This window comes from Nuphar pumila, chromosome 5, assembly GCF_984573655.1.
Source record: "Nuphar pumila chromosome 5, dmNupPumi1.hap1.1, whole genome shotgun sequence".
Taxonomy (NCBI): domain Eukaryota; kingdom Viridiplantae; phylum Streptophyta; class Magnoliopsida; order Nymphaeales; family Nymphaeaceae; genus Nuphar; species Nuphar pumila.
Window position 1 is genome coordinate 60,677,103 of NC_143253.1, and position 18,030 is coordinate 60,695,132.

The following is an 18,030-nucleotide window of genomic DNA, read 5'->3' on the forward strand; positions in this document are numbered from 1 at the left end:
TCAAAGGAACGATCGGTTCCAACACGAGCGTTGAATCCGATAGTAATTTCGAGTCGGAACTCGAAACTTCAAACGACATAAAAAGGGAAAACCCGAGTCAGAACCCGGATCTTCAAAACAATAATAAAAATGTCAAACCCGAGTTTTGAAAAACTCGAATCTGCAAAGGAACAATCGGTTCCAACACGAGCGTTGAATCCGATAAGAAGTTTGACTCGAAACTCGAAACTTCAAACGACATAAAAAGGAAAAACCTCAGTCGGAACCCGGATCTTCAAAATAAAAATAAAAATGGAAAACCCAAGTTTTGAAAAACTCGAATCTTTAAAAGAAAGATCGGTTCCATCACGAGCGTTGAATCCGATAGGAAGTCCGAGTCGGAACTCAAAACTTCAAACGACATAAAAAGGGAAAACCCGAGTCGAAACCTGGATCTTCAAAATAATAATAAAAATGGAAAACCTGAGTTTTGAAAATTCGAATTTTCAAAAGAACGATCGGTTCCAACACGAGCTTTGAATTCGATACAAAGTTCGAGTCGGAACTCGAAACTTCAAACGACATAAAAAGGGAAAACCCGAGTCGAAACCCGGATCTTCAAAATAATAATAAAATTGGAAAACCCGAGTTTTGAAAACTCGAATCTTCAAAGGAACGATCAGTTACAACACGAGCGTTGAATCCGATAGGAAGTTTGAGTGGGAACTCAAAACTTCAAACGACATAAAAAAGGAAAACCCGAGTCAAAACTCGGATCTTCAAAATAATAATAAAAATGGAAAACCCGAGTTTTGAAAACTCGAATTTTCAAAGGAACGATTGGTTCCAACACGAGCTTTGAATTCGATAGAAAGTTCGAGTCGGAACTCGAAACTTCAAACGACATAAAAAGAGATAACCCAAGTCGGAACCCGGATCTTCAAAATAATACTAAAAATTAAAAACCCGAGTTTTGAAAAACTCGAACTTTCAAAGGAACGATCGGTTCCAACACGAGCGTTGAATCCGATAGTAAGTTCGAGTCGGAACTCGAAACTTCAAACGACATAAAAAGGGAAAACCCGAGTCAAAACCCAGATCTTCAAAACAATAATAAAAATGTCAAACCCGAGTTTTGAAAAACTTGAATATGCAAAGGAACGATCGATTCCAACACGAGCGTAGAATCCGATAAGAAGTTTGAGTCGAAACTCGAAACTTCAAAGGACATAAAAAGGAAAAACCCGAGTCGGAACCCGGAACTTCAAAATAAAAATAAAAATGGAAAACCCAAGTTTTGAAAAACTCGAATCTTCAAAGGAATGATCGGTTCCAACACGAGCGTTGAATCCGATAGCAAGTTTGAGTCGGAACTCGAAACTTCAAATGACATAAAAAGAAAAAACCCGAGTCGGAACCCGGATCTTCAAAATAATAATAAAAATGGAAAACTCGAGTTTCGAAAAACTTGAATCTTCAAAGGAACGATCGGTTCCAACATGAGCGTTGAATCGGATAGAAAGTTCGAGTCGGAAATTGAAACTTTACGACATAAAAAGGGAAAACCAGAGTCGGAACCCAAATCTTCAAAATAAAAATAAAAATGGAAAACCCGAGTTTTGAAAACTTGAATTTTCAAAGGAACGATCGGGTCCAACACGAGCGTTGAATCCGATAAGAAGTTCGAGTCGGAACTCGAAAGTTCAAACGACATAGAAAAGGAAAACCCGAGTCGAAACGCGGATCTTCAAAACAATAATAAAAATGTCAAACCCGAGTTTTGAAAAACTCGAATCTGCAAAGGAACGATCGGTTCCAACACGAGCGTTGAATCCGATAATAAGTTTGAGTCGAAACTCGAAACTTCAAACGACATAAAAAGGAAAAACCTGAGTCGGAACCCGGATCTTCAAAAAAAAAAAAATGGAAAACCCAAGTTTTGAAAAACTCGAATCTTCAAAGGAATGATCGGTTCCAACACGAGCGTTGAATCTGATAGGAAGTTTGAGTCGGAACACGAAACTTCAAATGACATAAAAAGAGAAAACCCGAGTCGTAACCCGGATCTTCAAAATAATAATAAAAATGGAAAACCCGAGTTTCAAAAAACTTGAATCTTCAAAGGAATGATCGGTTCCAACACGAGCATTGAATCCGATAGAAAGTTTGAGTCGGAACTCGAAACTTCAAACGACATAAAAAGGGAAAACCAGAGTCGGAACCCATATCTTCAAAACAATAATAAAAATGGAAAACCCAAGTTTTGAAAACTCGATTTTTCAAAGGAACGATCGGTTCCAACACGAGCGTTGAATCCGATAAGAAGTTCGAATCGGAACTCGAAAGTTCAAACGACATAAAAAGGAAAAACCCGAGTCGGAACCCAGATCTTCAAAATAATTATAAAAATGGAAAACCCGAGTTTTGAGAATCTCGAATCTTCAAAGGAACGATCGGTTCCAACAAGAGCGTTGAATCTGATAGGAAGTTCGAGTCGGAACTCAAAACTCCAAACGACATAAAAAGGGAAAACTCGAGTCGAAACCCGAATCGTCAAAATAATAATAAAAATGGAAAACCCAAGTTTTGAAAAACTCGAATCTTCAAAGGAATGATCGGTTCTAACACGACCGTTGAATCCGATAGGAAGTTTGAGTCGGAAATCGAAACTTCGAATGACATAAAAAGGGAAAACCCAAGTCGGAACCCGGATCTTCAAAATAATAATAAAAATGGAAAACCCTAGTTTTGAAAACTCGAATTTTCAAAGGAACGATCGGTTCCAACACGAGCATTGAATCCGATATGAAGTTCGAGTCGGAACTCAAAACTTCAAACGACATAAAAAGAGAAAACTTGAGTCGGAACCCGGATCTTCAAAATAATAATAAAAATGGAAAACCAGAGTTTCGAAAAACTCGAATCTTCAAAGGAACGATCGGTTCCAACATGAGCGTTGAATCCGATAGAATGTTCGAGTCGGAACTCGAAACTTCATATAACATAAAAAGGGAAAACCCGAGTCGGAACCTGGATCTTCAAAACAATAATAAAAATGGAAAACCCGAGTTTTGAATACTCGAATTTTCAATGGAACGATCGGTTCCAACACGAGTGTTGAATTCGATAAGAAATTTGAGTTGGAACACAAAACTTCAAATGACATAAAAAGAGAAAACTCGAGTCGGAACCCGGATCTTCAAAATAATAATAGAAATGGAAAAACCGAGTTTTGAAAACTCGAATTTCCAAAAGAAACAATCGGTTCCAACACGAGCGTTGAATCCGATAGGATGTTCAAGTCAGAACTCGAAACTTCAAACTACATAAAAAGGGAAAACACGAGTCGGAACCCAGATCTTCAAAATAATATTAAAAATGGAAAACCCGAGTTTCGAAAAACTCGAATCCTCAAAGAAACGATCGGTTCCAACACGAGCGTTGAATCCGATAGGAAATTCGAGTCGGGACTCGAAACTTCAAACGACATAAAAAGGGAAAACCCGAGTCGCAACCCGGATCTTCAAAATAATAATAAAAATGGAAAACTCGAGTTTTTAAAAACTCGAATCTTCAAAGGAACGATCGGTTCCAACACGAGCGTTGAAACCGATAGGAAGTTCGAGTCGGAACTCGAAACTTCAAACGACATAAAAAGAGAAAACCCGAGTCGGAACCCGGATCTTCAAAATAATAATAAAAATGGAAAACCCGAGTTTTGAAAGCTCGAATTTTCAATGGAACGATCGGTTCCAACACGAGCGTTGAATTCGATAAGAAGTTCGAGTCGGAACTCAAAACTTCAAACGACATAAAAAGGAAAAACTCGAGTCGAAACCCGGATCTTCAAAATAATAATAAAAATGGAAAACCCGAGTTTTGAAAAACTCGAATCTTCAAAGAAACGATCGGTTACAACACGAGCGTTGAATTCGATAAGAAGTTCGAGTCGGAACTCGAAACTTCAAACGACATAAAAAGGGAAAACCCGAGTCGGAACCCGGATCTTTAAAATAATAATAGAAATGGAAAACTCGAGTTTTGAAAACTCGAATCTTCAAAGGAACGATCGGTTCAAACACAAGCGTTGAATACGATAGGAAGTTCGTGTCGGAACTCAAAACTTCAAACGACATAAAAAGGGAAAACCCGAGTCGGAACACGGATCTTCAAAATAATAATAAAAATGGAAAACCTGAGTTTTGAAAACTCAAGATTTCAAACGAACGATCGGTTCCAACATGAGCATTGAATTCGATAGGAAGTTCGAGTCGGAACTCGAAACTTCAAACTACATAAAAAAGGAAAACTCTAGTCGGAACCCGGATCTTCAAAATAATAATAAAAATGAAAAAGTCGAGTTTTGAAAAAGTCGAATCTTCAAAGGAACGATCGGTTCCAACACGAGCATTGAATCCGAAAGAGAGCTTGAGTGGGAACTCGAAACTTCAAACAACATAAAAAGGGAAAACCCGAGTCGAAACCCGGATCTTCAAAATAAAAAAGAAAATAGAAAACCCGAGTTTTGAAAACTCAAGTTTTCAAAAAAACGATCGGTTCCAACATGAGCGTTGAATTCGATAAGAAGTTCGAATCGGAACTCGAAACTTCAAACGACATAAAAAGCGAAAACACGAGTCGGAACCCGGATCTTCAAAATAATAATAGAAACGAAAAACCCGAGTTTTGAAAAACTCGAATCTTCAAAGGAACGATCGGTTCCAACACGAGCGTTGAATCCGATAGGGAGTTTGAGTGGGAACTCGAAACTTCAAACGACATAAAAATGGAAAACCCGAGTCGGAACCCGGATCTTCAAAATAATAATAAAATTGGAAAACCCGAGTTTTGAAAAACTTGAATCTTCAAGGGAACGATTAGTTCCAACATGAGTGTTGAATCCGATAAGAAGTTCGAGACAGAACTCGAAACATCAAACGACATAAAAAGGGGAAACTTGAGTCGGAACCCGGATCTTCAAAATAATAATAAAAATGGAAAACCCGAGTTTTGAAAACTCGAATTTCCAAAGGAACGATCGGTTCCAACACGAGCGTTGAATGCGATAGGATGTTCGAGTCAGAACTCGAAACTTCAAACGACATAAAAAGGGAAAACCCGTGTCGGAACCCAGATCTTCAAAATAATAATAAAAATGGAAAACCCAAGTTTCAAAAAACACGAATTCTCAAAGGAACGATCGGTTCTAACACGAGCGTTGAATCCGATAGTAAGTTCGAGTCGGGACTCGAAACTTCAAACGACATAAAAAGGGAAAACCCGAGTCGGAACCCGGATCTTCAAAAAAATAATAAAAATGGAAAACCCGAGTTTTGAAATCTCGAATTTTCAAATGAACGATCGGTTGCAACACGAGCGTTTAATCCGAAAAGAAGTTCGAGTCGGAACTCGAAACTTTAAATTACATAAAAAGGGAAAACCCAAGTCGGAACCCGGATCTTCAAAATAATAATAAAAATGGAAAACTCGAGTTTTGAAAAACTTGAATCTTCAAAGGAACGATTGGTTCAAACACGAGCGTTGAATACGATAGGAAGTTCGAGTCGGAACTCAAAACTTCAAACGACATAAAAAGGGAAAACCAGAGCCGGAACACGAATCTTCAAAATAATAATAAAAATGGAAAACCTGAGTTTTGAAAACTCAAATTTTCAAACGAACGATCGGTTCCAACATGAGCGTTGAATTCAATAGGAAGTTCGAGTCGGAACTCAAAATTTCAAACGACATAAAAAGGGAAAACCAGAGTCGGAACCCGGATCTTCAAAATAATAATAAAAATGAAAAATGCGAGTTTTGAAAAAGTCGAATCTTCAAAGGAACAATCGGTTCCCACACGAGCATTGAATCCGACAGGGAATTCGAGTGGGAACTCGAAACTTCAAACAACATAAAAAGGGAAAACCCGAGTTGGAACCCGGATCTTCAAAATAATAATGAAAATGGAAAACCCGAGTTTTGAAAACTCAAATTTTCAAAAAAATGATCGGTTCTAACATGAGCGTTGAATTCGATAAGAAGTTTGAATCGGAACTCGAAACTTCAAACGACATAAAAAGCGAAAGCCCGAGTCGGAACCCGGATCTTCACAATAATAATAGAAACGAAAAACACGAGTTTTGAAAAACTCGAATCTTCAAAGGAACGATCGGTTACAACACGAGCGTTGAATCCGATAAAGAGTTTGAGTGGGAACTCGAAACTTCAAACGACATAAAAAGGGAAAACGCGAGTCGGAACCCGGATCTTCAAAATAATAATAAAATTGGAAAACCCGAGTTTTGAAAAACTTGAATCTTCAAGGGAACGATTAGTTCCAACACGAGTGTTGAATCCGATAGGAAGTTCGAGACAGAACTCGAAACATCAAATGACATAAAAAGGGGAAACTTGAGTCGGAACCCGGATCTTCAAAATAATAAAAAAAATGGAAAACCCGAGTTTTGAAAACTCAATTTTTCAAAGGAACGATCGGTTTCAACACGAGCGTTGAATTCGATAGGAAGTTCAAGTGGAACGCGAAACTTCAAACGACATAAAAAGGGAAAACCAGAGTCGGAACCCGGATCTTCAAAATAATAATAAAAATAGAAAAGCCGAGTTTTGAATTTTCAAATTTTTAAAGGAACGATCGCTTCCAACAAGAACGTTGAATCCGATAGGAAGTTCGAGATGGAACTCGAAAGTTCAAAAGACATAAAAAAAGAAAACCCGACTCGGAACCAGGATCTTCAAAATAATAATAAAAATCGAAAACTCGAGTTTTGAAAAACTTGAATCTTCAAAGGAACGATCGGTTCCAACAAGAGCAATAGATTCGATTGGAAGTTCGAGTCGGAACTCGAAACTTCAAATGACATAAAAAGGGAAAACCCGAGTCGGAACCCGGATCTTCAAAATAATAATAAAAATAGAAAACCCGAGTTTTGAAAAACTCGAATCTTCAAAGGAACGATCGGTTCCAACACGAGCGTTGAATCCGATAGGAAGTTCGAGTTAGAACTCGAAACTTCAAACGACACAAAAAGCAAAAACCTGAGTCGGAACCCAGATCTTCAAAATAATAATAAAAATGGAAAACCCGAGTTTTGAAAAACTCGAATCTTCAAAGGAACGATCGGTTCCAACACGAGCGTTGAATCCGATAGGAAGTTCGAGTCGGAACTCGAAACTTCAAACGACATAAAAAGGGAAAACCCGAGTCGGAACCCGGATCTTCAAAATAATAATAAAAATGGAAAACTCGAGTTTTGAAAAACTTGATTTTTCATAGGAACGATCAGTTCCAACACGAGTGTTGAATCCGATAAGAAGTTGAAGACAGAACTCGAAACTTCAAACGACATAAAAAGGAGAAACCCTAGTCGGAACCCGGATCTTCAAAATAATATTAAAGATGGAAACCCGAGTTTTGAAAACTTGAATTTTCAAAGGAACGATCGGTTCCAACACGAGCGTTGAATCCGATAGGAAGTTCGAGTCGGGACTCGAAACTTCAAACGACATAAAAAGGGAAAACCCGAAGCTTCAAAATAATAATAAAGATGGAAAACCCGAGTTTTGAAAAACTCGAATCTTAAAAGGAATGATCGGTTCCAACACGAGCGTTTAATCCGATAAGAAGGTCGAGTCGGAACTCGAAACTTCAAACGACATAAAAAGGGAAAACCCAAGTCGAAACCCGAATTTTCAAAAAAATAATAAAAATGGAAAACTCGAGTTTTGAAAAACTCGAAATTTCAAAGGAACGATCGGTTCCAACACGAGCTTTGAATCCGATAGGAAGTTCCAGTCGGAACTCGAAACTTCAAACGACATAAAAAGGGAAAACCCGAGTCGGAACCCGGATCTTCAAAATAATAATAAAAATGGAAAACCCGAGTTTTGAAAGCTCGAATTTTCAAAGGAACGATCGGTTCCAACACGAGCGTTGAATCCGATAAGAAGTTCGAGTCGGAACTCAAAACTTCAAACGACATAAAAAGGGAAAACTCGAGTCGGAACCCGGATCTTCAAAATAATAATAAAAATGGAAAACCCGTGTTTTGGAAAACCCGAGTTTTGGAAAACTCGAATCTTCAAAGGAACGATCGGTTCCAACACGAGCGTTGAATTCGATAAGAAGTTCGAGTCGGAACTCGAAACTTCAAACGACATAAAAATGGAAAACCCGAGTCGGAACCCGGATCTTTAAAATAATAATAGAATTGGAAAACCCGAGTTTTGAAAACTCGAATCTTCAAAGGAACGATCGGTTCAAACACGAGCGTTGAATCCGATAGGAAGTTCGAGTCGGAACTCAAAACTTCAAACGACATAAAAAGGGAAAACCCGAGTCGGAACCTGGATCTTCAAAATAATAATAAAAATGGAAAACCTGAGTTTTGAAAACTCAAATTTTCAAACGAATGATCGGTTCCAACATGAGCGTTAAATTCGATAGGAAGTTCGAGTCGGAACTCGAAACTTCAAACGACATAAAAAGGGAAAACCCGATTCGGAACCCGGATCTTCAAAATAATAATAAAAATGAAAAACTCGAGTTTTGAAAAAGTCGAATCTTCAAAGAAACGATCGGTTCCAACACGAGCGTTGAATCCGATAGGAAGTTCGAGTCGGAACTCGAAACTTCAAACGACACAAAAAGCAAAAACCTGAGTCGGAACCCAGATCTTCAAAATAATAATAAAAATGGAAAACCCGAGTTTTGAAAAACTCGAATCTTCAAAGGAACGATCGGTTTTAACACGAGCGTTGAATCCGATAGGAAGTTCGAGTCGGAACTCGAAACTTCAAACGACATAAAAAGGGAAAACCCGAGTCGGAACCCGGATCTTCAAAATAATAATAAAAATGGAAAACTCGAGTTTTGAAAAACTTGAATTTTCATAGGAACGATCAGTTCCAACACGAGTGTTGAATCCGATAAGAAGTTCAAGACAGAACTCGAAACTTCAAACGACATAAAAAGGAGAAACCCTAGTCGCAACCCGGATCTTCAAAACAATAATAAAAATGGAAAACCCGAGTTTTGAATACTCGAATTTTCAATGGAACGATTGGTTCCAACACGAGCGTTGAATCCGATAAGAAGTTTGAGTTGGAACACAAAACTTCAAACGACATAAAAAGAGAAAACTCGAGTCGGAACCCGGATCTTCAAAATAACAACAAAAATGGAAGACCCGAGTTTTGAAAACTCGAATTTCCAAAGGAACGATCGGTTCCAACACGAGCGTTGAATCCGATAGGATGTTCGAGTCAGAACTCGAAACTTCAAATGACATAAAAAGGGAAAACCCGAGTCGGAACCCAGATCTTCAAAATAATATTAAAAATGGAAAACCCGAGTTTCGAAAAACTCGAATCCTCAAAGGAACGATCAGTTCCAACACGAGCGTTGAATCCGATAGGAAGTTCGAGTCGGGACTCGAAACTTTAAACGACATAAAAAGAGAAAACCCGAGTCGGAACCCGGATCTTCAAAAAAATAATAAAAATGGAAAACCCGAGTTTTGAAAACTCGAATTTTCAAAGGAACGATCGGTTCCAACACGAGCGTTTAATTCGATAAGAAGTTCGAGTCAGAACTCGAAACTTCAAACGATATAAAAAGGGAAAACCCAAGTCGGAACCCGGATCTTCAAAATATTAATAAAAATGAAAAACTCAAGTTTTCAAAAACTCGAATCTTCAAAGGAACGATCGGTTCCAACACGAGTTATGAATCCGATAGGAAGTTCGAGTCGGAACTCGAAACTTCAAACGACATAAAAAAAGGAAAACCCGAGTCGGAACCCGGATCTTCAAAATAATAATAAAAATGGAAAACCCGAGTTTTGAAAGCTCGAAATTTCAAAGGAACGATCGGTTCCAACACGAGCGTTGAATCAGATACGAAGTTTGAGTCGGAACTCAAAACTTCAAACGACATAAAAAGGGAAAACTCGAGTCGGAACCCGGATCTTCAAAATAATAATAAAAATGGAAAACCCGAGTTTTGAAAAACTCGAATCTTCAAAGGAACGATCGGTTCCAACACGAGCGTTGAATCCGATAAGAAGTTATAGTCGGAACTCGAAACTTCAAACGACTTAAAAAGGGAAAACCCGAGTCGGAACCCGAATCTTTAAAATAATAATAGAAATGGAAAACCCGAGTTTTGAAAACTCGAATCTTCAAAGGAACGATCGGTTCAAACACGAGCGTTGAATACGATAGGAAGTTCGAGTCGGAACTCAAAACTTCAAACGACATAAAAAGGGAAAACCCGAGTCAGAACCCGGATCTTCAAAATAATAATAAAAATGGAAAACCTGAGTTTTGAAAACTCAAATTTTCAAACGAACGATCGGTTCCAACATGAGCGTTGAATTCGATAGGAAGTTCGAGTCGGAACTCGAAATTTCAAACGACATAAAAAGGGAAAACCCGAGTCGGAACCCGGATCTTCAAAATAATAATAAAAATGAAAAACTCGAGTTTTGAAAAAGTCGAATCTTCAAATGAACGATCGGTTCCCACACGAGCATTGAATCCGATAGGGAGTTCGAGTGGGAACTCGAAACTTCAATATAATAATGAAAATGGAAAACCCGAGTTTTGAAAACTCGAATTTTCAAAGGAACGATCGGTTCCAACATGAGCGTTGAATTCGATAAGAAGTTCGAATCGGAACTCGAAACTTCAAACGACATAAAAAGGGAAAACCCGAGTCGGAACCCGGATCTTCAAAATAATAATAAAAATGGAAAACCCGGGTTTTGAAAACTCGAATCTTCAAAGGAACGATCGGTTCCAACACGAGCGTTGAATCCGATAGGAAGTTCGAGTGGGAACTCAAAACTTCAAACGACTTAAAAAGGGAAAACCCGAGTCGAAACCCGGATCTTCAAAATAATAATAAAAATGGAAAACCCAAGTTTTGAAAACTCGAATTTTCAAAGGAACGATCGGTTCCAACATGAGCTTTGAATTCGATAGAAACTTCGAGTGGGAACTCAAAACTTCAAACGACATAAAAAGAGAAAACCCGAGTCAGAACACGGATCTTTAAAATAATAATTTAAATTAAAAACCCGAGTTTTGAAAAACTCGAATTTTCAAAGGAACGATCGACTCCAACACGAGCATTGAATCCGATAGTAAGTTCGAGTCGGAACTCGAAACTTCAAACGACACAAAACTTGAGTCGGAACCCACATCTTCAAAATAATAATAAAAATGAAAAACCCGAGTTTTGAAAAACTCGAATCTTCAAGGAAACGATCGGTTCCAACACGAGCAATAAATTCGATTGGAAGTTCGTGTCGGAACTCGAAACTTCAAATGACATAATAATGGAAAACCCGAGTCGGAACCCAGATCTTCAAAATAATAATAAAAATGGAAAACCCGAGTTTTGAAAGCTCGAATTTTCAAAGGAACGATCTGTTCCAACACGAGCGTTGAATCCGATAAGAAATTTGAGTCAAAATTCAAAACTTCAAACGACATAAAAAGGGAAAACTCGAGCCGGAACCCGGATCTTCAAAAAAAAAAAATGGAAAACCCGATTTTTGAAAAACTCGAATTTTCAAAGGAATGATCGGTTCCAACACGAAAGTTGAATCCGATAGGAAGTTCGAGACGGAACTCGAATCTTCAACGGAACGATCGGTTCCAATACGAGCATTTAATTGGATAGGAAGATGGTGTCGGAACTCGAAATTTCAAACGACATAAAAAGGGAAAACCCGAGTCGAAACCCGGATTTTCAAAATAATAATAAAAATGAAAAACTTGAGTTTTGAAAAAGTCGAATCTTCAATGGAACGATCGGTTCCCTCACGAGCATTGAATCCGATAGGGAGTTTGAGTGGGAACTCGAAACTTCAAACAACATAAAAAGGGAAAACCCGAGTTGGAACCCGAATCTTCAATATAATAATGAAAATGGAAAACCCGAGTTTTGAAAACTCGAATTTTCAAAGGAACGATCGGTTCCAACATGAGCGTTGAATTCGATAAGAAGTTCGAATCGGAACTCGAAACTTCAAACGACATAAAAAGAGAAAACCCAAGTCGGAACCCGGATCTTCAAAATAATAATAAAAATGGAAAACCCGAGTTTTGAAAACTCGAATCTTCAAAGGAACGATCGGTTCCAACACGAGCGTTGAATCCGATAGGAAGTTTGAGTGGGAACTAAAAACTTCAAACGACATAAAAAGGGAAAACCCGAGTCGGAACCCGGATCTTCAAAATAATAATAAAATTGGAAAACCCGAGTTTCGAAAAAAATTAAATCTTCAAGGGAACGATTAGTTCCAACACGAGTGTTGAATCCGATAGGAAGTTCGAGACAGAACTCGAAACATCAAACGACACAAAAAGGGGAAACTTGAGTCGGAACCCGGATCTTCAAAATAATAATAAAAATGGAAAACCCGAGTTTTGAAAACTCGATTTTTCAAAGGAACGATCGGTTTCAACACGAGCGTTGAATTCGATAGGCAGTTCGAGTCGGAACGCGAAACTTCAAACGACATAAAAAGGGAAAACCAGAGTCGGAACCCGGATCTTCAAAATAATAATAAAAATAGAAAAGCCGAGTTTTGAAATTTCAAATTTTTAAAGGAACGATCGCTTCCAACAAGAACGTTGAATCCGATAGGAAGTTCGAGATGGAACTCGAAACTTCAGATGACATAAAAAAAGAAAACCCGACTCGGAACCCGGATCTTCAAAATAATAATAAAAATGGAAAACCCGAGTTTTGAAAAACTTGAATCTTCAAAGGAAGGATCGGTTCCAACACGAGCAATAGATTCGATTGGAAGTTCGAGTCGGAACTCGAAACTTCAAATGACATAAAAAGGGAAAACCCGAGTCGGAACCCGGATCTTCAAAATAATAATAAAAATGGAAAACCCGAGTTTTGAAAAACTCGAATCTTCAAAGGAACGATCGGTTCCAACACAAGCGTTGAATCCGATAGAAAGTTCGAGTCGGAACTCGAAACTTCAAACGACACAAAAAGCAAAAACCTAAGTCGGAACCCAGATCTTCAAAATAATAATAAAAATGGAAAACCTGAGTTTTGAAAAACTCGAATCTTCAAAGGAACGATCGGTTCCAACACGAGCGTTGAATCCGATAGGAAGTTCGAGTCGGAACTCGAAACTTCAAACGACATAAAAAGGGAAAACCCGAGTCGGAACCCGGATCTTCAAAATAATAATAAAAATAGAAAACTCGAGTTTTGAAAAACTTGAATTTTCATAGGAACGATCAGTTCCAACACGAGTGTTGAATCCGATAAGAAGTTCAAGACAGAACTCGAAACTTCAAACGACATAAAAAGGAGAAACCCTAGTCGGAACCCGGATCTTCAAAATAATATTAAAGTTGGAAACCCGAGTTTTGAAAACTTGAATTTTCAAAGGAACGATCGGTTCCAACACGTGCGTTGAATCTGATATGAAGTTCGAGTCAAAACTCAAAACTTCAAACGACATAAAAAGGGAAAACCCGAGTCGGAACCCAGATCTTCAAAATAATAATAAAAATGGAAAACCCGAGTTTCGAAAAACTCGAATTTTCAAAGGAACGATTGGTTCCAACACGAGCGTTGAATCCAATAGGAAGTTCGAGTCGGGACTCGAAACTTCAAACGACATAAAAAGGGAAAACCCGAGTCGGAACCCGAATCTTCAAAATAATAATAAAGATGGAAAACCCGAGTTTTGAAAAACTCGAATCTTCAAAGGAATGATCGGTTCCAACATGAGCGTTTAATCCGATAAGAAGTTCGAGTCGGAACTCGAAACTTCAAACGACATAAAAAGGGAAAACCCAAGTCGGAACCCGGATTTTCAAAATAATAATAAAAATGAAAAACTCGAGTTTTGAAAACTCGAATCTTCAAAGGAACGATCGGTTCCAACACGAGCGTTGAATCCGATAGGAAGTTCGAGTCGGAACTCGAAACTTCAAACGACATAAAAAGGGAAAACCCGAGTCGGAACCCGGATCTTGAAAATAATAATAAAAATGGAAAACCCGAGTTTTGAAAGCTCGAATTTTCAAAGGAACGATCGGTTCCCACACGAGCGTTGAATCCGATAAGAAGTTCTTGTCAGAACTCAAAACTTCAAACGACATAAAAAGGGAAAACTCAAGTCGGAACCCGGATCTTCAAAATAATAATAAAAATGGAAAACCCGAGTTTTGAAAAACTCGAATCTTCAAAGGAACGATCGGTTCCTACACGAGCGTTGAATTCGATAATAAGTTCGAGTCGGAACTCGAAACTTCAAACGACATAAAAATGGAAAAGCCGAGTCGGAACCCGGATCTTTAAAATAATAATAGAATTGGAAAACCCGAGTTTTGAAAACTCGAATCTTCAAAGGAACGATCGGTTCAAACACGAGCGTTGAATACGATAGGAAGTTCGTGTCGGAACTCAAAACTTCAAACGACATAAAAAGGGAAAACCCGAGTCGGAACCCGGATCTTCAAAATAATAATAAAAATGGAAAACCTGAGTTTTGAAAACTCAAATTTTCAAACGAACGATCGGTTCCAACATGAGCGTTAAATTCGATAGGAAGTTCTTGTCGGAACTCGAAACTTCAAACGACATAAAAAGGGAAAACCCGAGTCGGAACCCGGATCTTCAAAATAATAATAAAAATGAAAAACTCGAGTTTTGAAAAAGTCGAATCTTCAAAGGAACGATCGGTTCCAACACGAGCATTGAATCTGATAGGGAGTTCGAGTGGGAACTCGAAACTTCAAACAACATAAAAAGAGAAAACCCGAGTCGGAACCCGGATCTTCAAAATAATAATGAAAATGGAAAACCCGAGTTTTGAAAACTCAAATTTTCAAAGGAACGATCGGTTCCAACAAGAGCGTTGAATTCGATAAGAAGTTCGAATCGGAACTCGAAACTTCAAACGACATAAAAAGGGAAAACCCGAGTTGGAACCCGGATCTTCAAAATAATAATAAAAATGGAAAACCCGAGTTTTGAAAAACTCGAATCTTCAAAGGAACGATCGATTCCAACACGAGCAATAGATTCGATTGGAAGTTCGAGTCGGAAGTCGAAACTTCAAATGACATAAAAAGGGAAAACCCGAGTCGGAACCCGAATTTTCAAAATAATAATAAAAATGGAAAACCCGAGTTTTGAAAAACTCGAATCTTCAAAAGAACAAGCAGTTCCAACACGAGCATTGAATCCGATAGGAAGTTCGAGTCGGAACTCGAAACTTCAAACGACACAAATAGGTAAAACCTTGGTCGGAACCCGGATCTTCAAAATAATAATAAAAATGGAAAACACGAGTTTTTGAAAAACTCGGTTCCAACACGAGCGTTGAATTGGATAGAAAGTTCGATTGGGAACTCGAAACTTCAAACGACATAAAAAAGGAAAACCCGAGTCGGAACCCGGATCTTCAAAATAATAATAAAAATGGAAAACTCAAGTTTTAAAAAACTTGAATCTTCATAGGAACGATCAGTTCCAACACGAGTGTTGAATCCGATAAGAAGTTCGAGTCGGGACTCGAAACTTCAAACGACATAAAAAGGGAAAACCCGAGTCGGAACCCGGATCTTCAAAATAATAATAAAGATGGAAAACCCGAGTTTTGAAAAACTCGAATCTTCAAAGGAATGATCGGTTCCAACACGAGCGTTGAATTCGATTGGAAGTTTGAGTCGGAACACGAAACTTCAAACGACATAAAAAGGGAAAACCCAAGTCGGAACCCGGATCTTCAAAATAATAATAAAAATGCAAAACCCGAGTTTTGAAAAACTCGAATTTTCAAAGGAATCATCGGTTTCAACACGAGCATTGAATCTGAGAGGAAGTTGGAGTCGGAACTCAAAACTTCAAATGACATAAAAAGGAAAAACCCGAGTCGGAACCCGGATCTTAAAAATAATAATAAAAATGGAAAACTCGAGTTTTGAAAAACTTGAATTTTCATAGGAACGATCAGTTCCAACACGAGTGTTGAATCCGATAAGAAGTTCAAGACAGAACTCGAAACTTCAAACGACATAAAAAGGAGAAACCCTAGTCGGAACCCGGATCTTCAAAATAATATTAAAGATGGAAACCCGAGTTTTGAAAACTTGAATTTTCAAAGGAACGATCGGTTCCAACACGAGCGTTGAATCTGATATGAAGTTCGAGTCGAAACTCAAAACTTCAAACGACATAAAAATGGAAAACCCGAGTCGGAACCCAGATCTTCAAAATAATAATAAGAATGGAAAACCCGAGTTTCGAAAAACTCGAATTTTCAAAGGAACGATTGGTTCCAACACGAGCATTGAATCCGATAGGAAGTTCGAGTCGGGACTCGAAACTTCAAACGACATAAAAAGGGAAAACCCGAGTCGGAACCCGAATCTTCAAAATAATAATAAAGATGGAAAACCCGAGTTTTGAAAAACTCGAATCTTCAAAGGAATGATCGGTTCCAACACGAGCGTTGAATCCGATAGGAAGTTTGAGTCGGAACACGAAACTTCAAATGACATAAAAAGGGAAAACCCGAGTCCTAACCCGGATCTTCAAAATAATAATAAAAATGGAAAACCCGAGTTTCAAAAAACTTGAATCTTCAAAGGAATGATCGGTTCCAACACGAGCATTGAATCAGATAGAAAGTTCAAGTCGGAACTCGAAACTTCAAACGACATAAAAAGGGAAAACCAGAGTCGGAACCCATATCTTCAAAACAACAATAAAAATGGAAAACCCAAGTTTTGAAAACTCGGTTTTTCAAAGGAATGATCGGTTCCAACACGAGCGTTGAATCCGATAAGAAGTTCGAGTCGGAACTCGAAAGTTCAAACGACATAAAAAGGAAAAACCCGAGTCGTTACCCAGATCTTCAAAATAATTATAAAAATGGAAAACCCGAGTTTTGAGAATCTTGAACCTTCAAATGAACGATCGGTTCCAACAAGAGCGTTGAATCTGATAGGAAGTTCGAGTCGGAACTCAAAACTCCAAACGACATAAAAAGGGAAAACCCGAGTCGGAACCCGAATCGTCAAAATAATAATAAAAATGGAAAACCCAAGTTTTGAAAAACTCGAATCTTCAAAGGAATGATCGGTTCTAACACGAGCGTTGAATCCGATAGGAAGTTCGAGTCGGAACTCGAAACTTCGAAAGACATAAAAAGGGAAAACCCAAGTCGGAACCCAGATCTTCAAAATAATAATAAAAATGGAAAACCCTAGTTTTGAAAACTCGAATTTTCAAAGGAACGATCGGTTCCAACACGAGCGTTGAATTCGATATGAAGTTCGAGTCGGAACTTAAAACTTCAAACGACATAAAAAGAGAAAACTTGAGTCGGAACCCGGATCTTCAAAATAATAAAAAAAATGGAAAACCTGAGTTTCGAAAAACTCGAATCTTCAAAGGAACGATCGGTTCCAACATGAGCGTTGAATCCGATAGAATGTTCGAGTCGGAACTCGAAACTTCAAACGACATAAAAAGGGAAAACCCGAGTCGGAACCCGGATCTTCAAAACAATAATAAAAATGGAAAACCCGAGTTTTGAATACTCGAATTTTCAATGTAACGATCGGTTCCAACACGAGCGTTGAATCCGATAAGAAGTTTGAGTTGGAACACAAAACTTCAAATGACATAAAAAGAGAAAACTCGAGTCGGAACCCGGATCTTCAAAATAATAATAAAAATGGAAAACCCGAGTTTTGAAAACTCGAATTTCCAAAGGAACGATCGGTTCCAACATGAGCGTTGAATCCGATAGGATGTTCGAGTCAAAACTCGAAACTTCAAACTACATAAAAAGGGAAAACCCGAGTCGGAACCCAGATCTTCAAAATAATATTAAAAATGGAAAACCCGAGTTTCGAAAAACTCGAATCCTCAAAGAAACGATCAGTTCCAACACGTGCGTTGAATCCGATAGGAAGTTCGAGTAGGGACTCGAAACTTCAAACGACGTAAAAAGGGCAAACCCGAGTCGGAAC